At 33.9% G+C, this 23,161-nt stretch overlaps 1 pseudogene; it reads left to right on the plus strand.

Moving 5' to 3' along the window:
• Window positions 1-18,374: 18,374 nt before the first annotated feature.
• Window positions 18,375-22,695, plus strand: LOC120156074 (annotated as a pseudogene).
• Window positions 22,696-23,161: the final 466 nt, after the last annotated feature.

Genomic DNA, 23,161 nt, shown 5'->3' on the forward strand with positions numbered 1-23,161 from the left:
TCCACATTGGACGCAAATGGAAATATTCTATAATGGGTTGAACATGGACACTCAAATGGTGGTTGATGCTTCAACAAATGTAGCATTGTTGGACAAGACATATAATGAGGTCTATGATATTATGGAAAGAATATCAAACAATGTTAATCAATACCCTAGCATGAGGAACATGTTTGGTAGACGTAATGCTACAGTAGTGGATTTTGATGCTTTCAGTTCCATGGCTTCTCAAATCACAACATTGATGGATATGGTGAAGAAGTTAAAAAAGTTGGGGGTATGCACGAGGTGAAGACAACATCTCTCCTCTCATGTGTTTATTGTGGAGATGATCATAGCTATGAGGAGTGCCCCCAAAATCCTAAATTTGTCTACTACATGAGGAACTACAATAGGAACGATGATTCATATGGAAACACTTATAATTCCAACTTCCGTAACCATCCCAATTTGTCTTCGAAGAGTCAAAATGTTACAAATCCAAAATAACATTATTACAATCAGTCCTAACATTAGAATCAATAGCAGTTGATATCTTAGTATCAAACATAGCAATAGGCTACACATACACAACAAAGGGAGAATTATCAAGGACAATCTTCAACCTGAACCACCGATCTTTCATCTCTTGAAGCCTTGATGAAGGAGTACATGACAAGTTAATCAACATCAGTAAGAGCTTTAGAGAATACAGTAAAATAAATGGTGAATGCTTTAAGCAATCGACCATAAAGTGTGCTGTCTAGCGATACTGGGAACCTAAAGAAGCAAGGAAAAGCTCATTACTATTAGCATTACAAAGCCTTCATAACTCGAAGCGATCTCCATATTGGAAAGCCTATTAAGGATCATAGGTAGAAGGATGTTGATAGGTTTGAACAACAAGATAAGGGCAAAGAAACGAAAGTGAGCATTGAACCAACTATTGATGTTACAGTAAGGGAGACAAGACAATGTAGTAATTATGGGATAATGCCAGCAGCAATACCTCCTCTAATGCCACCACCGACCCCAAATTAGAAGAAAGACATCCACTTTCATTTCATCAATGATTCTAGAAATGCAAGGAGGACCAGTAATTTAGAAAATTCATTGATGTGCTACGATAATTGCATGTTAATATACCATTGCTGAAAGTATTGAAGTAAATGCCAAACTACGTTAAATTTATGAATGAGTTGTTTTCCAAGAAACGTATAATTGGTGATTTTAAGATCGTTGCACTCACTAAAGGGTGTAGTGCCATTTTCATGAGAAAATTACCGCAAAAGAAACATGGGATTGGTAAAGCACAACCCGCATCGTTACAGTTCTACTAGTTGACCGATCCATTGTCTATCTCGAAGGCAAGATTAACAATGTGCTAGTACGAGTGGATAAATTTATATATCAAGCGGACTTCATTGTCTTAGATTGTGAAGCCGACAAAATGGTTCCCATAATATTAGGAAGATCATTCCTTGTCACTGGAAGAACATTAATTGATGTTGAAAAAGGGAGACCTCATATTACGTCTCAATAACCAACAAATTACATTTAATGTGTTCGACCCTCTTCAATATGATAAAGAAGAGTAATGTCATGATGTTGACAATGTTGAAAAAAAAGTACAATAGCAATTAGATGAATGTGGGAGCATTAAAGAACTCTTTAATATTACTAGAAAAAATAAGACTCGGACGAGCCAGAGGGGAACCGATGCTTTTATATTGATCCTGGCCTCAACATTTGTTATGCACCGCTAATGCTGACTATAAAGCCACAATATGAGCACCTGAGGAAAACTACAAATGCTACCACGGTGCATAAAAATTCAACAATAGTCAATGCATCGAGGAAGGTCTCACAAGGCTCTTACAATGAAAGCCCTTGTCCGAAGATTCAAACTGTTAAGCCCATACATTTATATGGTGATAATGAAGAATTGTACTTCATGACTGATTCGAGCAAGCAAGAGTTTTATTGTGAAAAATGTTCTGATCCCACAAGCACAAAGGACCTATAGCATTGATGATGCCACAATGACCATCGACAAACATAAAGGAGAATTATTTTATTGGGACCCAGACGAAGTTTCCACGAACTTCCATTTCACTATGTGAAATCATTTTTCTACATGATTTTAATAAGTCATTTATGACATTAGATTAGATTTATTTAACAATTTTTTGTTGAAAATTTTTCATTTCATTTAAGGTTAAGTTCCCACAGCAATCATCACATAATTAGTCATTATATGTTGCATCTGCTTCACAGTATCAATTGGAGTTACAAACTACCATTGCTGCCTAACACCTTTTTGAATTCCAGATTGCATCGCTACATATTGCATTAGCAAAACATCCACACAGTCATTGCTATATAACATCCTTACTAATATTAGGGGATTGTTGTTGTCCCTTCTTCCAAGTTGTTTTGTTTTGTTTTGTTTTATTTTTATCATTGTTTGCATGCATTGAGGGCAATGCACATCTCAGGTTTGGGAGGTGTTGTTCATTTGTGATGCCACACTTGATTTTTTTGTTGCATTTGTATTTGTCATGTTCATGTTGCATTGTTTTTATTGCACTAAGGATTAGGATGTTTCCGTAGTTGATGAAAATTTTTAAACTCTTTTTAACGAAGTTCAACGATGATTTTTTTTATTAGTGAAATATATGAGGATTGCTTTAGATTCTTTCTAAGGTTAGAATTTTACAAAACCTTTAACACAATGGGTGTGCTTTCAATACGTAAAGACATTATAAACTTTTGAACCCTGCAAATCTCATAGCATTAGTAGATATTATAGAAAAAAATTCAAACTATAACACCTATCTCTTGTATATCTTTTCGTACAGGAGATACATATGTCACATCACTTTTTAAACAGTCCCTCATTTAAAAACCCGTAAAATTTTGTTTCTTTTTATAAAACATTTTAATATACTAATAATAAAACATGCATTAAACATAAATAGATAAACAAAAAGTAATGTTCAAATACTTAAATGTTTTACATCAGGTTAAATCAAATGCTTTTTAGAGCGTTTTTACTAAATCTATTACATGCCAAGAAAAATACATCAAAAGTAGACATGAATGTCATATTGTTACTAACGAGGCGACACTTTCTTTGATGTCCGATGATCTCCTTACTCCACTTATATTATAACCTACACGTGAAATAAACACACTTTAAGTATTTACTTAGTGAGGCAAGACTAATAGTATGATGAAATCATTATCTCATTATTTCATATCGATCAAATACCAATTCATTATTTTCAAGTTATTATCATTTCATTGCGATGCACACGTAGTGCCCATGCGGTTATTCATAAACCAATTATGAATTACGTAGTGCCCATGCGGTCATTCATAAACGGTTGTTCATCAACATATGTTGAATTTCGTGAATTGCACACATAGTGCCGAAACGGTTATTCATTAACATATGATGAATTTTTGTGAGTTACACACCTAGTGCCGAAATGGTTGTTCATCAACATATGATGAATTCCGTGAGTTGCACACCTAGTGCCGAAAAGGTTGTTCATCAACATATGATGACTTCCGTGAGTTGCACACCTAGTGCCGAAATGGTTGTTCATCAACATATGATGAACTTTGTGAGTTGCGCACTTAGTGCCCATTTGGTAATCACGATACATATATTAAGAAATCATACATATATAATAATTATCACATATAGGTACATAATAAATGCACTCACCTGGTTTGCTTCGCTATTATATCCCAAAATGCATTTTGATTACTCAGCTACTTTGCCTTTGCCTTTTGTTTTGCTTAACTCGAGAGCTTGATTTTGATCTACTTAAGCATCCATTAAAGACACGTATAATATCAATTGTTAGTACATTCCCTAACATTTATACTTAAACAATACTCAAAAGTACTATTATTAAATTTTCTATAACAATCTCAACCCATTTTACAATTTCTAGCTTAATAGTATCGATACCTCTACCATGGTATTGGTACATCTATATTGTGGTATCGATACTCCCCTTCAGTATCGATACCATTTCTACATTCTGAATCCATGGTGTTGGTATCTATCTCTTAGTACTGATACTTTTATACTACAGTATCGATACTCTAATACGGTATCGATACCATTTATGCATTCTGTAAATCAATGGTATCGATATATTCCTCATGGTATCGATACCCAGATAAGTATCGATACTAACTGCATCAATATCCATACTGTTCAACTGATTTCTTCCAATTTAAGCCTATAGTATTGGTACTGTTCTTCCAGTACCGATACCCTTACCCAGCTTTTCCATTTTCAGCCCGATATTTACCCACGTTTGGCCAATTTCCCTTATGTTTACACCCAACAATACTATTAAACTCTTATCTACTTATCCCTACTAACTTTCCTTAACTTAGCTTCTTAAAACATCTAAAATATCCCAAGAAAATTTCAATCTAAGAATCATACCACTTTTTCTAACATGTTTTTAAACCAAACTAATTCTTCAAATCTCTCATTTACTTCTTTGAAAAGTCAAATATACTAGTAAAGATCAATAAAAACTCATATTTTAACATATCATTCCAAAACCCATTTTCTTAAATCTCCAATATTTCATTCATCTCTTAGTTTTGATCCTATTTAATCCTTCCTTAAGCCTCTATAATTGTCAATGTTTCAAAAACAAGCCAAAAACGAAAGAATAAACTAGCCAAATGAAACCTTACCTTTGGCTATAAGGGAGAGCTTTTCCTCGGGAAAGAAGAAGAAAAGATATGGCTTTTTGTAACTTACTTTCCCCTTATTTCCTTACTTTAATACCTTATTAAAAATAAATTTTATATTCATTTTATTCCAAATGACCAAAATGCCTTATTAATTATTTAATGATACAATTTAGTCTAAACCACTAATCTAAATCATTTTTCATCTTTTATCATTTAATCAAATAAATTCTCAAATTTAAATCTTTTTAATAAAATCCCTGATTCGATATTTGGGGCATTACACAAACTTTTTTTAAAAAAATGCTAGAGGTGCCTAACACTGGATCTAGCATCAATTTTGACAAAATGATACTAAAGGTGCCCAAAATTGGCTCTAGTAAAAAAGAAAAAAATACATTTCAAATTTCAAATCTACTAAAGGTTCCTAAATATGGATATAATAATGAAATTGTAATAAAAGTGGTTCCTGTAGGTGACCAACACTGGCTCCAGCAATGAAATAAAGTAAGGATGATGTTGATACATCATTAAAAATTTAAATAAATGAGTAGGATCATTTTTTCTAATTTAGCTAAGTATTGATTAGATACACCTTACTTGAACACTACATCACTTTATGGATTCTAACTTTGGAAAGTTGGCAATACAGTCCTCAATTTGAGATCAGTTAATGCTATCACACTTGTGGCAACAAAGAAAAATTCTTAAAATTAAAAAAGTGAGTTAAAAATCTGAGGTGGCTTGGAAACATTATTGTTTAGCATAGTTATTCCTTGCATTGCAGTTGCCTGAGGACAAGCAAACACTTAGGTTTGGGGTGTGATAGCTCTCCAAAAGAATTATATTTTAGATCCTTTTTACTTATATTAAGTTTGCACTCTAGTATTTTTAGGATCATATTTAGATTTATTTTAGCATATTTTACATCATTTGCATATTGGGAGTGAATTGTTGGTACTTAGGTTGATTTTAATGTTTTTGCTACAAAATTGATGTTTTCACATTGTTAATATTGTAGTCGATGCTGAGCATCGATGCTGGACTTGATTGCCAAGATGATATGTAGCTTTTTTGAGACACTGTGTAGCTTGAATTTTTTTAGGAATTGATAACTATTCAAAGTTGTTGCGGGATAAGGGCTTGAATTTGAATTTTAAAAAGGAATTATCATAAAAATGATTTTCCTATGGTGGAAAGTTTGAATTTGATAGGCTATAAATATAATATTTTCTATACACTTTTCTCGTCATCAATAATCCTAGCCGCCTTTTATTTTTCTATCCTATTATCACCATGGTCACCTAAGCCATTCGTCAGGGAGTGTACTAGTAGCGTGGAGTAGTTGTGTAGCAGCAGTGACTGATTAGGAATCAAGATTTCCTTAGTATTCTTTCCTAAGTTGTTATTTGGATTTGAAAATAAGGTGTTCGATTAAATGCCTACCTTTTGATTTTGCTTAAAACAATATTTTTATGAGCATATTTGTTTTTAATGGATGTTTTTAGAGATAGATTCATCTTTATGTATGTCAATCTTAAGTATTTTTAGAAATAAAAATCGTTTAGATTACATGATACTTTAGTTTCAATATCGATGTTTATAAAAGTAAACTTAAGCATATAGAGATGTATGATATCGATTGTCGTTTTTTTATTAATTGTTTGATTGATTATTTTAATGAAAATTAATTTCAATTGGTTAAGTGCTTAATTCTTGAAACAGGATTAATGGGTTAATTGTTATATGACTGAAAATTGTATTGTCAAAGCATAATCGTACTGTTAGCTACCAGATGACAACAAAATTCTTTGGTCCATTGGTCTTATTGCTCCAATGTTCGCTATAACATTTCCTTGCTTTTATTATTCTGAGTTTATTAGTTTGTTGTCTTTCTGTTACCTTCTTAAAATACACATTACCTATATTTTCTTTTTACCAACAACAACTCTTTTGTGACATACGCTCTCGGGGGTTCAACATCCAATACACTTTGTGTATCAACTATGATACTTGAATATGATACTCATACTTGTGTGACTACTGTAGCATTTATCGTATCATAAAGGTTTTGCTACTCGAACAATACCCTAGTAAAAATCAGATTGAGCAGTAAACTATAATATCATAATCGTGATCAAGTAGAATATCATAAAAGTGACAATAAAGTTTATTTAAATCACATAATTTCCCTCCACCCATACACTAAAATACAGTCCCCCAGAGTTGCATCCACAAGGACTTACCCTATACTCATTGGGTATAGGAGCCAACCTAAGGGAGTACCATAAGGCTTATTTAAATCGCAAATTACCAGCTTGATCGGAGCTAAACCTTCATAACTCTAGAATCCTACCTAGACAATATCCAAATAAAATAGTTTCATATAATAACTAATAATATCAATATTCCATAAATCATGCATATTTATATTTCTCAATAAAATAGTAAACTGAGAGAATATATCGAGCAAACAGAGTTTATAAATGATAAATCAAAATATCAAAATATCGATAAGATGAAATATTCATAAATCAAATCAGAAAAAAACCATATTTCAGAACAAATAAAACAATTATATAACACACAAGGAACACACTAGAAGATTCAATTATTTTTCAGAGGCACTTGATAGTTTTCAAAACAAATTTTTTTTAATAATACAATTTAGTAAGGATATAACAGTAATTTACGGTATTCTAGATCCCATCGAAAAATCACACTTCAATAATCCAGTATTTACCAATTATTCAAATAGAATCACTTTACGAATATTCATTTCTTGTTACTGGTTGCACTATATACTTGAATATATCACCATAACAAACCATTGTAGAATATGACTCGAGGAGGCAAACATGTACTCATGTGGTTGATAATTTTGTAAAAGGTTATATTTGGGGCCTTTTTACTTAAGTTGTTAATTGTCTTTAGGCTCATACAGGTTCATTTAGATGCATTTAGGGGAATGTAGTTGCATTTGCTAGATTTATTTTGCTTTGGCATTTTATTTTGTGAATGGTGCTATTTTGTGGGGAAGATTTGGTTGGGATGTTGTTGTGTAGGTTCTATGAGGAAAGGTGTGTGAGGAGAATTGTCATGGCAAACTGGGATGCTGAAGCAGAACCAAAATGTCACAGCATTTCTGGGCACAGAAAAAGATAAAGGATTTGAAGATATTTTCACACAAAGGCGTCTATCAATTCATCACGTGTTCTTTGATACCAGCCACCCAGGAGAGGCCCATTGCCACCTATTGTACTACCCATCATATGTGGGTAAAGTAACTTTGGGTACCATTTTCATTTTGGCATATAACCCTAGGTATCTTCTCTTGGTATATATATCATGACACCACAAATGAATCATCAAAACTTGGGGGAGGGCTAAAGTGAGTTGAACATGAGAAGAAAGGCGACAACAAGCTTCCAACTTTCTTTGTTTCTTTTTCTCTTCTCTTTCATGGCGTTCCTCTATTTTCAAGCTTGAGGGAGTGGCGAGCTAGGCGTCCGAGAGGATTTGTCATGACATTCTCATCTGTCAAATCCCATAACTAGAGATAGCGTAGGGATACTCGTAATAAACTTTGTCGAGCAAGTAAGACATAGAAGTTTAAACCATCTTAAAAGATAAGACATAAGATTCATAAGTGACCCCATCATTCATTCCCATAATAGCTTGTTGTATGAGGATTATCAAGTCATCTTACTTAATTCCCAAGTTATCAATCTATTTTTCCTTAGCATTTTCATTTGATTGCTCTTTAAACAACTACTTTTGCCACAACATTCTCATTTTCCACCCAAACACACTACCGTTTCAACTCCACCTACATACATTTCATTTTTCTTCGGCATAACCATTTGTTCATACCATTAGCTATATTTAGATAAATTAGTTTGTTGCTTTGACTTAACTCGTAATTTCCTCCAATACACGTGGAGACGAAACTCACCCATCACTATATTACTTGCTTGATTGTTTATACTTGCACAAAATATTCGTGTAATTTATAACACACACAAAATGTGAACAAGTTTTTGGCATCGTTTTCAGGGATTGGCAACTGGAAGTTTAATTGTTTTTTCATAGCATTTTTATTTAACTTCTTTATTTATTTTGTATAGTTTACTTTATATTTTTCTTTACCTTTTTCAAGCCTAATTGGTGCATGACTCAAGGACATCCTGAGGAATTATTAATACCAATTAAACCTGAGATTGAACAACTTTTTAGACAAAGGAGAAGTGCTCAACGTGCTTATTGAAATATGTATAATTTGCATAACTAAGGTGTTGGCCAAGTAGAGGATCAGGCATATCAAAATGTCGAGGCAATTCCAAATGCTTGGAATGTTGCTATGCCACTTGCTATTCGTGATTACTTAAGTCCTATTTTTGACGATCTAAATCCTAGTATTATGGCACCCGAAATTCAAGCAACCCACTTTAAGCTCAAACTAGTCATGTTCAATACGTTGAATTATATAGGGTAATTTGTGGGTATGCCTCAAGAAGATGCCAGGCAACACATTCGTAACCTCTTGGAGGTGTGTGATTATTTCAGGAAACAAGGAGTGCATGAAGATGGGATGAAGCTTAAGTTCTTTCCATATTATTTGTGAGACCGAGCGAGGGCTTGGTTGAGTGGAGTTCCATATGGCTTGATAAAGTCTTGATTTGATCTATGCAAAAACATTTGTTGCGGTATAATCCGTCAAACATGAACACTCAACTAAGAAATGACATAGCATGTTTCCGTTAAACTGATGACGAGTCTATGAATGAGTATTGGGACCGATATAAGGGATTGCTTTGTAAATGTACAAATCATGGTTTCCACAAATGGACTTAAGTCATGATGTTTTATAATGGAGTTAATGCACCCATGAGGATGATGTTAGATGCCTCGACAAATGGAACTTTGCTAGACAAATCACAAACTAGGCTTTTGACATTCTGGACAGGATTGCAAAAAATGATTACCAATTCCCCTCTTCAAGGCTTGGAACTGGGAGGAAGGAACCTGGGACATTTGAGTTAGATGATAATGACTCACTGTTTTCCTAACTTTCAGCTATCACAAATATGTTAAAGAAGTTGTAACATTCCAATGAGGTGAAAGAAGTGAAGGCAATTATTTTAGCATGTTTATTATGCCATGGTAATCACTATGAGACTAAGTGCCCAACCAATCAAGAAGTGAAGGCAGCCAACTCAGTATGCTCATTTGAATCATAATAATCATATGATCAACTATGTCACTTAAAAGAATCGACCATAGGAACTAGAGGATATCTATCAGCACAAGTCGCTAGGCCTCCATGGCACCTAGTGCTTCCACCACAACGGGATAATGCAGAGGGACGTCAACCTCTAGCATAATATCAATTGAGTCTAAAATAAAAGAGTACACATAAGCTGAGGTCAGATCTGATACTAAAGTCTTGTAACAAAATATTCATATTCGAAATAGGCAATATCAAAATCATTTAGCAAAAAAATATAATCAAAAAACAATTTAGAAATTATTTCTCATTCCTATTTTTTTATGCATGCCAGAAATTATTTTTCAGAACAATATAAAATTTTCAGGTAACATAGTCCCAGTGTTAAACCTAGTATATGATATCAGTAAATGTAACCCCCTAGACCTGACCTGGACATTACGAACAAATATTAGCGGCCACAACAATAATTCAGTTTAACAAAAATCATGAAAATTTCAAACTAAAACATGCATCGTCAAAAAATCACTATAATTTTATAAACAAAAAAATAATAAGAGTTTATAATACACACAATAATAAGAGTTTAAAATCCAAAGTAGATAAAATAACTTAATATCCTAAAAATCCCATAAATAAATATAATTTAACAAAAAAGAAATAACATAAAAATTGAAAATATTCATAGGATGTCCATAAAGGAAATGAGCTACTAAACGATCCTCTGAGTACCGGTCGTAGTCTTAATGGTCAAAGGAATCTGAAAAGACAAAAACTAGAAAGTGAGATATTAGGCCCTGTGTGTCATCTACAAAAAAATAGATATAAAATGCCATTAACAAATCATACATATCATAAAGATATAATTTAAAATCAGACAGTAGTAAACTCATTGATCATTATCAGGATGTTATAATAGACAATTCATATAATTTTACCATTCGTCACGGATAACAAGATGGGGATGTTCCTTCCAAAGAGGATCTCAATAAAAAAATCAGAAAAGGGACATAACCCTCGAAAAAGGATCCCAAACAGAAACAGGATAAAGATATAATCCCATGCAAAATCATGACGAGGATTTAATCTCATGCATAATCAGGACAGGAATATAATCCCATATACAATCAGGAATAAATCACTATACATATTAAATGTGATGCAACGTTATTAAAAAATCAGACATAACACACACACATAGTATAATAGCAACACATAGTATATATATTCAGTTTACGAACATGCTTATAGATAGAAACTCATAGTATAATAACATGACATACTATATGTTTCGAACAATTCAATGGGACACACATATAGTAACTAATCAACACGAGTTAAGCCTTACTCTTTCCACGATTAGTCACACTAGGTCTTGTGGAATGGAGACCTAAAACTAATACCACTCTATGAATACAGATGCCAAACAACTAAACGAAAATGAACTATAAAGTCACTAAATAGTACTTACGTGTATCTTAAGATGAGTGGGGGAAATCTAATTGAGCGAATGAGAACAATCAAGATTTATTGGAGAGCGATCTGGAGACACGAGAGAACCTTAAAAAATAACACCAAAAAGTGAATCCAAAATCTCACATTCTACTTAGCATAAATAAAATTTTAAGCGATAAATGACGTAAAATAGGGCTTTGATGAAATAATTTGGCAAAACAGACAGTGAAAACATACCTAGGATGTCGAAAAGCATTAAAAATGGTCTTTAAAAAAGTCAACTAGTTAAAGCCAAAGTCAATAGTCAATAGTCAATGGTAAACGAGTCAGGTCAAAGTCAACGGGTAAGGTTGGGTTAATGGGGTTAATCGGTTTGGTTCAGTTAATTGGTCCTGGTTCGGTCTAGGGAAATCGATCCAGGTATACATGTTCCGTAGTTTGAACAGCCATAATCACTCCCACACACGTACAATGACGTGTGAGGGCATGTGGAGTGTGCTCTAGCGGCTAGTTAACGATGAAAATTTCCAGAATTATATTTTCTTGCATAAGGAACAACTTACTGGAGTTGGTTTCTAAAAAATAATTTCGGAGGTGGGGTTTTTAATGAAACCCAAAACTTCTCCTCCTCCATAAACACTAATGTCGATGATGATGGAAAAACTAAGACAACCAGATGAACGAGAATGACACGACGAATGACGGGCTATCAGTGGTGCACTTTACGACCAAATAAATGACAAAAAAGATAAAATTAAGCAAGAATCACAGTGGAAAAAGTTGGGAGAGAAAAAAGAATGAAAAAAGACTAGTGGGGTTACATGAACACGGAAAACAAGAAAAAGAATGAATAAGGTTTTTTAGAAACTCGTGAGCAATTTACGTTATAGGACCTTCAACTTTTGATAATTTTTAGAACAATAATAAATTTTTAAAACACTCTAAGTTAATCCCTAAAATTTTGGAATATGACATTAACAAAACTTAAATCAAAATCGAACACATAGAATTCATACTTAACATTTAATCAAAACAAAAATCCAAATATATTTATAAATCTTGTTGATGGTAAAAATTTGATCTCATTTACCGCTAATAATTTAGCACATTAACAATTCAGGCCATTAACAATTCACCCCTTCTGGTTTGGGTATAGAGTGTGACCAGTGAGGTAACGACTATTGATCGGTGATTCTTTATGGTGTGAGATGAAAATATAAGGGGAAATGAGAGTCAAGAAAGAGAAAGTGGGGAAAATCTTCCCTTTAGTCTTAACTGTGAGGTATTTATAGTGACCATAGCTAATGGTATTAGGCATATGGTAATTACAACTAGTTGTAGGTTAGCAGGATAAATAAATTAATCTACTTTTTTTGTTGTTTGTCATCTTTTTTTAGTGTAAGTTGGTAAGCCTAACCCTCCAGTGGGTGGTGTTGGCAAGGCTTGGAATGAACATATGAGACCTTTCAAATTTTTAAGCACTTGTCAAGGTTATCGATGGTTCTAAGAGTCCAACCAATTTTTCAATGTTGTGGCATCCAAACCTTTTCTAAAAGATTAAACACATCCAAATCGAAGTAAATCAAGACTAATAGGAGGAGATTTTTATGATCGAGACATATAGAAAGCACAATAAATATTGATGTTACATGACTAAATAGGCCAAGACGAGTAGTCTATATGGAGGGATAAACCAACTCGAAGGTGAATTAGGAGTAAGATGAGGTACCAAGGGAGATTCAAGATCATACAATTCAAGTTCATTTTGTAGACGCAATGAGGGAGTCTCTAGATTTAGTAAAAGGGAATGCATGAATCGTGAGTTGGGCCCTAAAACAAGTGTGTAATTAGCTTCCCATGAGGTTCTAAGCAATGTTTTGGGCTTGTCTTGATCACCTGATTTGGAGAATACAAGAAGGCTTGATCATATTTGCCTTGGTAAAAAGGTTGATGACATTCTACCAAAGAATACTCTCGATGGTAAGTATATTAATCAACGTGAATACTCAAGTGAACATTGTAACATCCTCAGACCGATACGAGTGACCCGATCTGATCTAAGGTGTCACATAAGGGCCACCGAAGTGACCCACAATAAAAAAATAAGAAAAATAAAATTGTGTTGTTCATATAAATTGAAATCGTGCCCTCTTGAAGCTTCCCCTAAGCCCTTTCCATCTAAGCTGGGTAATTGTAGCTTATGGAATTTATTAAAAATAATTCTTGTAACTGACTTAGATCAGTTTATGTCATAGCATCTCATTTTGCCCTAAATCATTTTTCTCATGTGAACCAAACTTAACAAAAGGCTTTAGGAAACCAAAAACATTGTCCCCAATGTCGTTCAGCCACCTCCAACTGCTTCGTCGGTGCATCGCGAGCACAACTCCACCCATCAGTTACTCGAATCAATCGTCAATCATCGTAAAATTATATATAAAATTCAAAGATTCATCTCTGTTTCTGGACACCATTCATCAGTGTACGTCATCACCACCACCATTGGAAATGTAACCTCATCCCGACCAAAACCCAAGTTGTCTCTTGTCAAATTTCGTCGTCCTTCATCACAAATCACCATTCAAACACTTATCAGAAAATGATTGTTTCCTTTAATTTTTTACAATTTCTAGTTGATTCCAGTGACTTTGGGGGTCACCGCCACCACAGTTAGAGTCCTTTCATCGTTCTGGTCAAAAGCCATCTAAACATGCCGCCTTACCGTTAGTGCTTCGTCGTCCACCGCTGGGTAAGTTTTAACCATTTTTTTTTGTTATTTATATGTGATTTGGCTTGATTGAGCTATTTTAGGTTAACTATGTTAAAAGAATGCCTAAGGTACAATCTACTTGTTCTCACATCCAGTTTGGTCACTTTTTCACGTAGGGCTTCTCGTATGGAAGGAAATATTTTAGAACCGACTGAACCAGTTTGAACCGACTGAACCAGTTTGAACCACCTAAGTCGAGCTGTGTAATGAGCTGAGTCAAGCCACAAGCTGAGCCATCCAACTGTTTACCAGACCAGTAATGCATGTTGACTTGAACGTTGACTTTGAACTTGGGTTGACTTTGAATTTGACCAGGGTTGACTTTCACCAAAAAGTTAAAATTTTTTGACAAATTCTATTTTATGTTTTTCAATGTCTTGAGTCAGAATCTAAAGACATTGTTTCTAAATTTGAACCCGGTAAGCTATTTTTAAGCATTTTCACTTTCGATTCGATCCAAATTTCATATTTATGTTTTATTTCTAATGCAAATAGTTTTTACATGTATCTGAAATATTATAGGACATCAAAATCAAATACGATTATCATTTGTTGAATTTGATTAGACTCGAAATCTTGAGAATTTGATATAAATTTGGCATGCTGCAAATTATCATTTTACCCTTAATTGGATAAGTTTACCAAGAATTCTCCTAGTAACAAAATTACAAAAAATGCCCTTGATGGCCAGAGTAATGGAAACACTCTTATTATATATGAATCTTTAGTAATTCTGAAGTAAGGTTCTTCAATACCTTCTAGATACACTCAAATCCTAAATGGTCTTGAAACACTCTTATTAGATCTGGTAGTAATCAAACCCTTTTAATATGGACCTCATTCCTGAAATCCCATCAATTTACGTAAGTTACATGTTCCCTATGAACAAAGACGTTTTCTATGATTATAAAAAAATATTAATATGGTATGTGAAATAAAACACTAATCTCTATTTTTTATATGTAATATATCTAGCACCTAATCTCTGATATTATTGGTTATTATTTACTATTTGTATGATCTAATTTTTATTTGTTACTTTCTTGGTAGGATTCTAGAGTTCTAAGGTTCAACTCTGATCAAGCTGGTAATTTCTTGCGGACCTAAGGTGATACTTGGGTAGGCTCTTAGGCTCCAAGTTACTTCCTTGGGTAGGCTCTAAGGCCCTAAGGTACTCCCTAAGGTTGGCTCCTATGCCCAATGGGCCTAGGGTAAGTTCTTACGGATGTAGTTCTAGGGAACTACATATGGAATATTTGGGTGGAGGGCACTACTATGTTTTTAAAAGTTTGTTTTACTAAAATAAACTACTATTTATTGTTTTGTTGGAACACACTAGATGCCACAACTTCATTTTCTGAATATGTCTCTCTGAATATTTATTTTGAACTATAAGCTTCCTAACTGTTACTTGAAGATTTAATTAGTGGTATCTCAACTCACCACTAGGTTCTATCTATGCTTGGGTAACTAGGAAAATTTCATGTTGCACAATATATCTACTTGTCCTTTAGCATCATATGGTAATTTTGTATAACTGAACTTTTCTAAAGCTCACTTTGCTATTCACCATTTCAGGTTAAAGGAATTGATCTTGTGTTGTATCGATATCAGTTTTGGGAGTTCTTTCAGCATTGCTTGTAAAGTATGATACAAGTGTAATTGGGGGCATATGGGTCACACTGTTTTCATATGGAGTTTGCAACTTGATTTGATGTACAAGATTATTGAATTATGTTTTAATATATGTATGATTTTATGGACTTGTGTTTTTAGTTATAAATTGTTTTATGGTTTTTAAATTATTTAAGAAAAAAATTATTTTTCTCGTATTTTTATAGTGGGTCGCTCCAGTGGCCCTAATGTGACACCTCAGATCATATTGGGTCACCCATATCAGTCTTAGGGTGTTACATTTAGTGGGATCAAAGCTTAGGTTGAGTCGAATCTTCTGGGTAGATCGGCTAATTGAATCTCCTATTGTGTCTAGTCAGTACATGCCCCCAAAGTATGATCTCTATTGATATGAAACTCCAATGTCGAGCCTTTTTCTCTATAGAGAACTTACCTAATTATATTGTCCGTTATGACTCAATCTATGTAGAAAATAAATATTGTCATCATTCATCCCAATTTTTGAAGTCAACTCGAGAGTAACGTACGAGTTCCTTGATCAATATTCTGACCCGACTCTCGACTTGAAATCTGAGTTTTATTACCCCAAATGTTCTGTGATGATAAGCTCGTAGCTAAGCTGTATAAGAGAAATTTTGAGATTAATAATTTCTATCCAAGTGGATTGAAGAGCATGGTATTTGGTTCAAGTTTCGACAAGGTGTTTTCCTTCTAAAGTTCTGCATTGATGAAATAAATTGAAGAAATTTTAGAATCATTCTTATTTCAAATTATGAGATTGAAACCTGATAAGTGTTGAGCATCATACCTCCAATTTGATTAGTATGAGATGAAAGGGAAGCGTTTGTGTATTTAGAAAAAGTGCAAATCTTGAGGCGATTATGTTATGTCTGAAAGAAACATTTATGCCTAATAATGCATTGAAGTTAAGCAAGTGTTACTTTGATTAAGGATTGCTAATTGAGTTATGATTGGTTTTATGAGGAAAATTATGTTTAGATTCAAGAATTATGATAAGGAGGAGTTATGAAGAGAAAACATATTCATCTAGTTAAGGTTTAATGGAAGAATTATGGTCTTGTATAAGATACTTGAGAGATTGAAGAATTGATGAAAGAACAGTTTTCAAATGTCTTTGACTTGGTAAATTTTAAGGACAAAATTTCTTTGAAGGAGAGGAGATTTGTCACACCCTGAAATTTATAGATTAAAGTTAATATTTTAATTAGCGTAATTAAGGGACCAAACTTGTTGATTTTGGAAATTTAGATATGTTTTGTAAGCATTTGATTAGTTTAAGGGCTTGAACTATGATTATCCCATCAGTTTATAACTTTGAAAATTAAAATAAAATTGTATGGTTCATAGGAATTGAACATGTGCCATCTTGAAGCTTCCCCTAAGCCTTTTCTATCTAAGCTAGGTCAATGTAGTTGATCAAATTTATTAAAAATATTTCTTGTATTTGAATTGGATCAGTTTATGTCATAGCCACTCATTTTGTCCCAAATCCTTTTTATCATGTGAACCAAACTTATCAGAAGGCTTTACGAAACCCAAAATGTTGCTCCAACGCCATTCAACCACCTCCGGTCAGTTGTTGAGTACATCGCCACCTTTAGTTGCTTCGCCAATGCATCATGAGCACAACCCCACCCGTTAGTTACCCAAATCGATCGCCAATCATTGTAAAATTATAAAAGAACTATTTCAGCCACCATTCACTGATGTACGTCAAAACCACCACCATTAGAAGTGTAGCCTCATCCCGACCAAAACCCAAGTTGTCCTTGTTAAGTTTCAGTATTGTTCGTCGTGAATAGTCATTTGAAAACTCGTCAAAGAAAATTGTCGCCTTCAATTTTTGTGATTTTTAGCTGATTTCGATGACTTAGACCTCACCACCACCACCGTTAAAGTCATCTCATTGTTATTGTCAAAACCCTGTCCAAACTCGTCGCCTTGCCATTACTGCTCCATCGTTCGTTGTTGGGTAAGTTTCTGACCACTTTTTTTGGTTATTTTGTTGTGACGGCAAGTTATTTGAGATATTTTGGGTTAATTTTGTTAAAAAAAACTCCTAGGGTTTAATCGGTTTGCTCTCACCTCCCGTTTGGCCACCGCACATGTCTTCATGCGTCGCTCCTACGAGTGGGGCTTCTTGGCTGGTAGGAAATCTTTTAGAACCGGTAAAACCGCTCTAGCCGAGCTGTGTGGTGAGCTGAGCCAAGTTGTGATCAATTCCGTGAGGTGAACCACGATCTGAGCCGCGAGGTGAGCTGTGAGTTAAAAGGTCTTACTGTTGACCTAACCAATGTTGATACTTGACCTGACTGTTGACTTTGACCTTGGGTTGACTTTGACTTGACTAGAACTGACTTTTATTAGGGTTGACTTTGACCAAAAAGTTAAAATTTTCTAAAAAGTCTAATTTTATGTTTTTGAACGTCCTGAGTCCGAATCCAAAGTTCATTTCACCAAATTTGAACTCAGTAAGCTATTTTCTGCATTTTATCTTACGATTCAATCTGATTTTCAAATTTAATTTATGTTTCTGATGCAAATTATTTTCACATGTATTCAATATATTATGGGATGTCAAAATCAAGTGCGAAGGCGATCGATTAGAGTTTAATTGGTCGATCTGTTGGCTCAAAAATTGAGGTAATACATTACTACTTTTTGCATGCTATACGAAACGTGTTGGTATGGGTTATTGCCTGAATGATTATTATTGGTCAATTAGGTATAATTAATAATTGTCAGACTCGAACTGGATTCTGTAAAAAGTAAGTAAATTGAATAAAACTCAAATTAATCGCGTAAGGAATTGGAAGGCAGATAGGAAATAAATTCCAAGTTTAGTTATTAATTAGAAAATCAATTAACCGCAGGATCCGTAAATTCTTATTATTTTCTTTAAAGGTTAAATGTCAAGAATAAATGGATAAGAAATTAAGATAATACCCTTCTGCTTTAAAAACACCAGGATTGTCCTGAAAGTGGAAAATAACCCTGAAAAGTCATACTTGATCCAATAGAACTATCGTTTAACCTGCTAAATACTCGATCGATTTATAAAAACCCTAAAAATAAAATTTTACCTCTGAAATAGAAAAAAATACTTAGGATTTCTGATTCCTCAACAAACGCCTGGAGAGTAAATCAATGAAAGTATCATTTACGTCTGAGTGGTTCGAAATGACTGAATTATATGAAAAGACTAAATTGAAAGAGAAATCCGAAATACCATTGAATATTGAAATGACCTAAATACCCTCATGCCTAGAAATAGTGGATTCTATTGGGGGGAACTCTAGAAACACCTATAAACCTAAGTATTGTACAGTCCCAAAAGGTTTGAATCGCGACCCAAGCACGTTGGTCATTCTTGATGTTGTTGCAATACAGAAATAAGATGACCACCACTATAATTATTGTTTAGTTCCTTATAATCAGTTCAACTAATTCATTCAGTATTAAGAAGTGAAGTATTTCGATCTGAATGATTCATAAGTATCATAGTATTGAAATCTATTGAGTTTGATTTGACTCGAAATCTTGAGAATTTGATATAAATTTGGCATGCTACGAATTATCATTTTACCATTATTGGGATACGTTTACCAAGAATTCTCCCGGTAGCAAAATGACAAAAATGTCCTTGATGGCTTGAGTAATGGAAACATTCTTATTATATCTGAATCTTTAGTAATTCTGATGTTAGGTTCTTGAATACCTTCTTGATGCACTCAAATCCTAAATGGTCTTGAAGTATCAAACTCTAGATATATAGTTAGATCCAGTAGTAATGGAACCCTTTTAATAGGGACCTCATTCCTGAAATCTGATCAATTTACGTAAGTTACATGATTTCTATTCTTGATAACTACCAAGTGCATCTGAAAAATATATGGATCCTCTAGTGTGTTCCTATACACAAAGATGTTTTCTCTTATTATAAAAAAAATACGACTCTGATATTTGAAATAAAAAATTGATCTATGATCTCTATTTTTTTATATGTAATATATATGGCTCCTGATCTATGATATTACTGGTTATTGTTTACTATATGTATGATTTGATTTTTATTGGGTACTTTATGGGTAAAATTCTAGAATTACGAGGTTCAGCTCTGATCATATTGGTAATTTCTTACGGACCTAAGGTGACTCTTGGGTAGCTCTTAGGCCCTAAGGTACTTTTTTATGTAGGCACTAGGGCCCCAATGCACTAGGGCTCTTATTCCCCATGAGCCTATGATAAGTCCTTATGGATGTAGGTCTAGGGAACTACATATGAAGTGTTCGGGTGGAGCGTACTATTGTGTTTTGAAAATTCTGTTTTACTTAAATAAACTACTATTTCTGGTTTTGTTGGAACACACTAGGCTCTCTAACTTCATCTTCTAGATCTGCCTATTTAAACGTTTCTTTTGAACTATCAGCTTCTTGATTGTTACCTGAAGATTTAATTAGTGAAAACTCAACTCATCACTAGGACCTATCTATGCCTGGATAACTAAGGAAATTTCAATGTTGCAACATATATATACTTGTCCTTTAGCATCATCTGATAGTTTTGTATGAGGTTTCCCAAAGCTCACTCTGTTATTCACCATTTGAGGTTAAAAGAACTGATCATGTGTTGTATTGACATCAGTTTTCAGAGTTCTTTCCATGTTGCTTGTAGAGTACGGTACATGTACAATTGGGGGTATGTAGGTCGATTTGACGTACGACATTATTTTTAGTTATAAATTATTTTACGGTTTTAAATGATTTAAGAAATTTTTTATTTTTCCGTATTTTTATTGTGGGTCACTCCAATAGCCCTAATGTAACACCTCAGGTTAGATCGGGTCATTTGTATCGGTCTAAGGGTATTACAAACACACTACTAAGGAAAGAGATTGGAATGTGTTATAGTTCCTTAATTAGCTTGATTTTGTTACATGAGCTTTCATCTTAACAATCGATGTAAACCAATTTATATCATTCATTGTAATGGGACCAGAGACGAAGCCAGGATAGCAACATAAGGGGGACAAAGCATAATTAATCATAGAAAATAAGGGGACAAAATATATTTAACCATAGAAAATGAGGGGACAAAATTAAAATTAACTAAATTAGGAGGTATAATTTAATATTTACCCATATATTTTTTAATTATTAAAAATAGGGGGCAGTGGCCGACTCGACTATAAATAGAAGACTTTCCTGCTTCATTTGCATGTTCTATCATTTCTTAATGGAAATCATTTTTAGACCTTGTCTTGCACAACATAAATATTTATCAGGATTCTGTTCATTTTAAAATTAAATAAATTTATCCTTTAGTTATTTTTTAAATAATTCTCATTCAATCAATTTTAAAATTAAATATTTTATTCATTATAATTTTATCTTAATTTCATTTATAAATTAAAGAATGTCTTAATTTATTAAATAATAAAATAAATATTTAAACACTTGATCACATCACATGATAAACAAATCCCTTAGCCACCTTTGTTTCCCCCCCCCCTAATTTTTTGTTTGTAAAGTATAATCCAACACTTTGTGCACTGTCAATTTATCTCCTGCTCAGTAATATTACAATGACAAGACACACTTCATCTTATTCATTTAGTATTTGGTATTTGGAATCTCTTTCCATATGTAAAAATATCTGAGTTTTGTTGAGCTGATGTTAATATATAAGTTGTGAGATTCATGTTTATCAACAATAATTCCAATTTCTAATAAATAATAAAAAGAGACTTAGACCTGTAATCATCTCCCAGATAGTTCTTTTCCTATTGCTTTCCAGGTCCCATTTACATTTAATGTTCTCTCTATTATGAAAGAATTTCGCAAAAGTCTGAATAAAACAAATTCTAATTTAAGGTTAAAATAACGAAATCGAATGCAATCGAAAATATTATCAAACAGTATAATATTTTAGATTTTAGATTAAACGTTTGATTTTTCATAACATTATCCGGTTTACATGGAATCTTTGTGGTTTGGGAAGCCATAACTCTTTTTTTTTTGTACTCATATCCTTTCCCTTTTCCGTTTATCACCCACATAAGATGCCTTTGAATAGTGGCTTTTATCTTAGTTGGAAATTCCTGACAGAGACATAACCCTGATTCTCTCTCTCTCTATTTAAAAAGCTGATGAACAAGAACCCATTCAAAGAAAGCATAATCCCTCACTTTATCGACTCGTTTATTGGTGATGATGCAGGCTAAAATAGCAATGGTGATCTCACTCTATCATCGACCACACCGGCATCTCCTCGATACGCAACCGGCATCGCTGACAAACGGAAACAGAACGCGCCCTGCTTTCACCAACGAAGCCGGTTTCGACACCAACATGGTCATCATCCTAGCAGCTTTGCTTTGTGCATTGATATGCGTTCTAGGACTGAACTCTATCCTGCGTTGTGCGTTGCGTTGCGTTGCGGCAGAAGGTTCGGTTTTGACGTCTCCGATGAGACCGCGCCGAGTCTAGCCACAGCTAGAGGCCTGAAGAGTAGCGCGTTGCGACAGATTCCGGTGGTCGTGTATAGTTCGGGGATGAACATGAAAGCTATGGATTGTCCGATTTGCCTTGGAGAATTCATGGACGGTGAAAAAGTCAGGGTGTTGCCAAAATGTAATCATGGTTTTCACTTGAGGTGCATTGATACATGGTTGATGTCACACTCATCTTGTCCAACTTGCAGGCGGTCATTGTCGGATCAGGCGACTAGCAGTGGTGCCATGGAGGTGACCGAAGACGGAATCCGGAAACACGGACATTCATCAGGAGGACAACAAGCTGTGGTTCTGGTTGCTGCAGACGAGGTTGGTTGATCCTGGTCTTAAGATAGTTTCTTAACGTTGTTATCACAATCTAGGATTCAAGTTATGATTACGGTCATGTTTTCGATTGTGTTGTGTTTACCACTATTGTAGACATAATGAACACTATTACGTTTATGTAATAACAGTTTCGAATGGTGCCACTTTCGTCTTTTTTTTAGTTGTCCTTTTGGTTTCAAGGCTTTTTCTTAACTAATCCGAGTTTACCCACGTTGTACAATTGATTTTGGTGGTGAATCTTCCAATAAGAATTTTCTGTATACACAAGTACTCGAACAGTTAGTTTGGTTTATGTATATACACAGAGACAACTATATATTGCTAATGAATTGCTAATCGAATGTGATTGTGATGAGTATTGGTCTATTATCAGATTAGGTCATTCAACAAAATAACATATGTTGCCGATTAATGTTTCTTGTACTCGAGTGTGAGTGTCAAAAACTAGTATATGTATGTCTATAGGATACGATGCTTAGGATTTTTATATATGTGCTTGATT

The sequence above is a fragment of the Hibiscus syriacus genome, unplaced genomic scaffold, assembly GCF_006381635.1.
Source record: "Hibiscus syriacus cultivar Baekdansim isolate YM2019G1 unplaced genomic scaffold, ASM638163v2 tig00111213_pilon, whole genome shotgun sequence".
Classification (NCBI taxonomy): Eukaryota; Viridiplantae; Streptophyta; class Magnoliopsida; order Malvales; family Malvaceae; genus Hibiscus; species Hibiscus syriacus.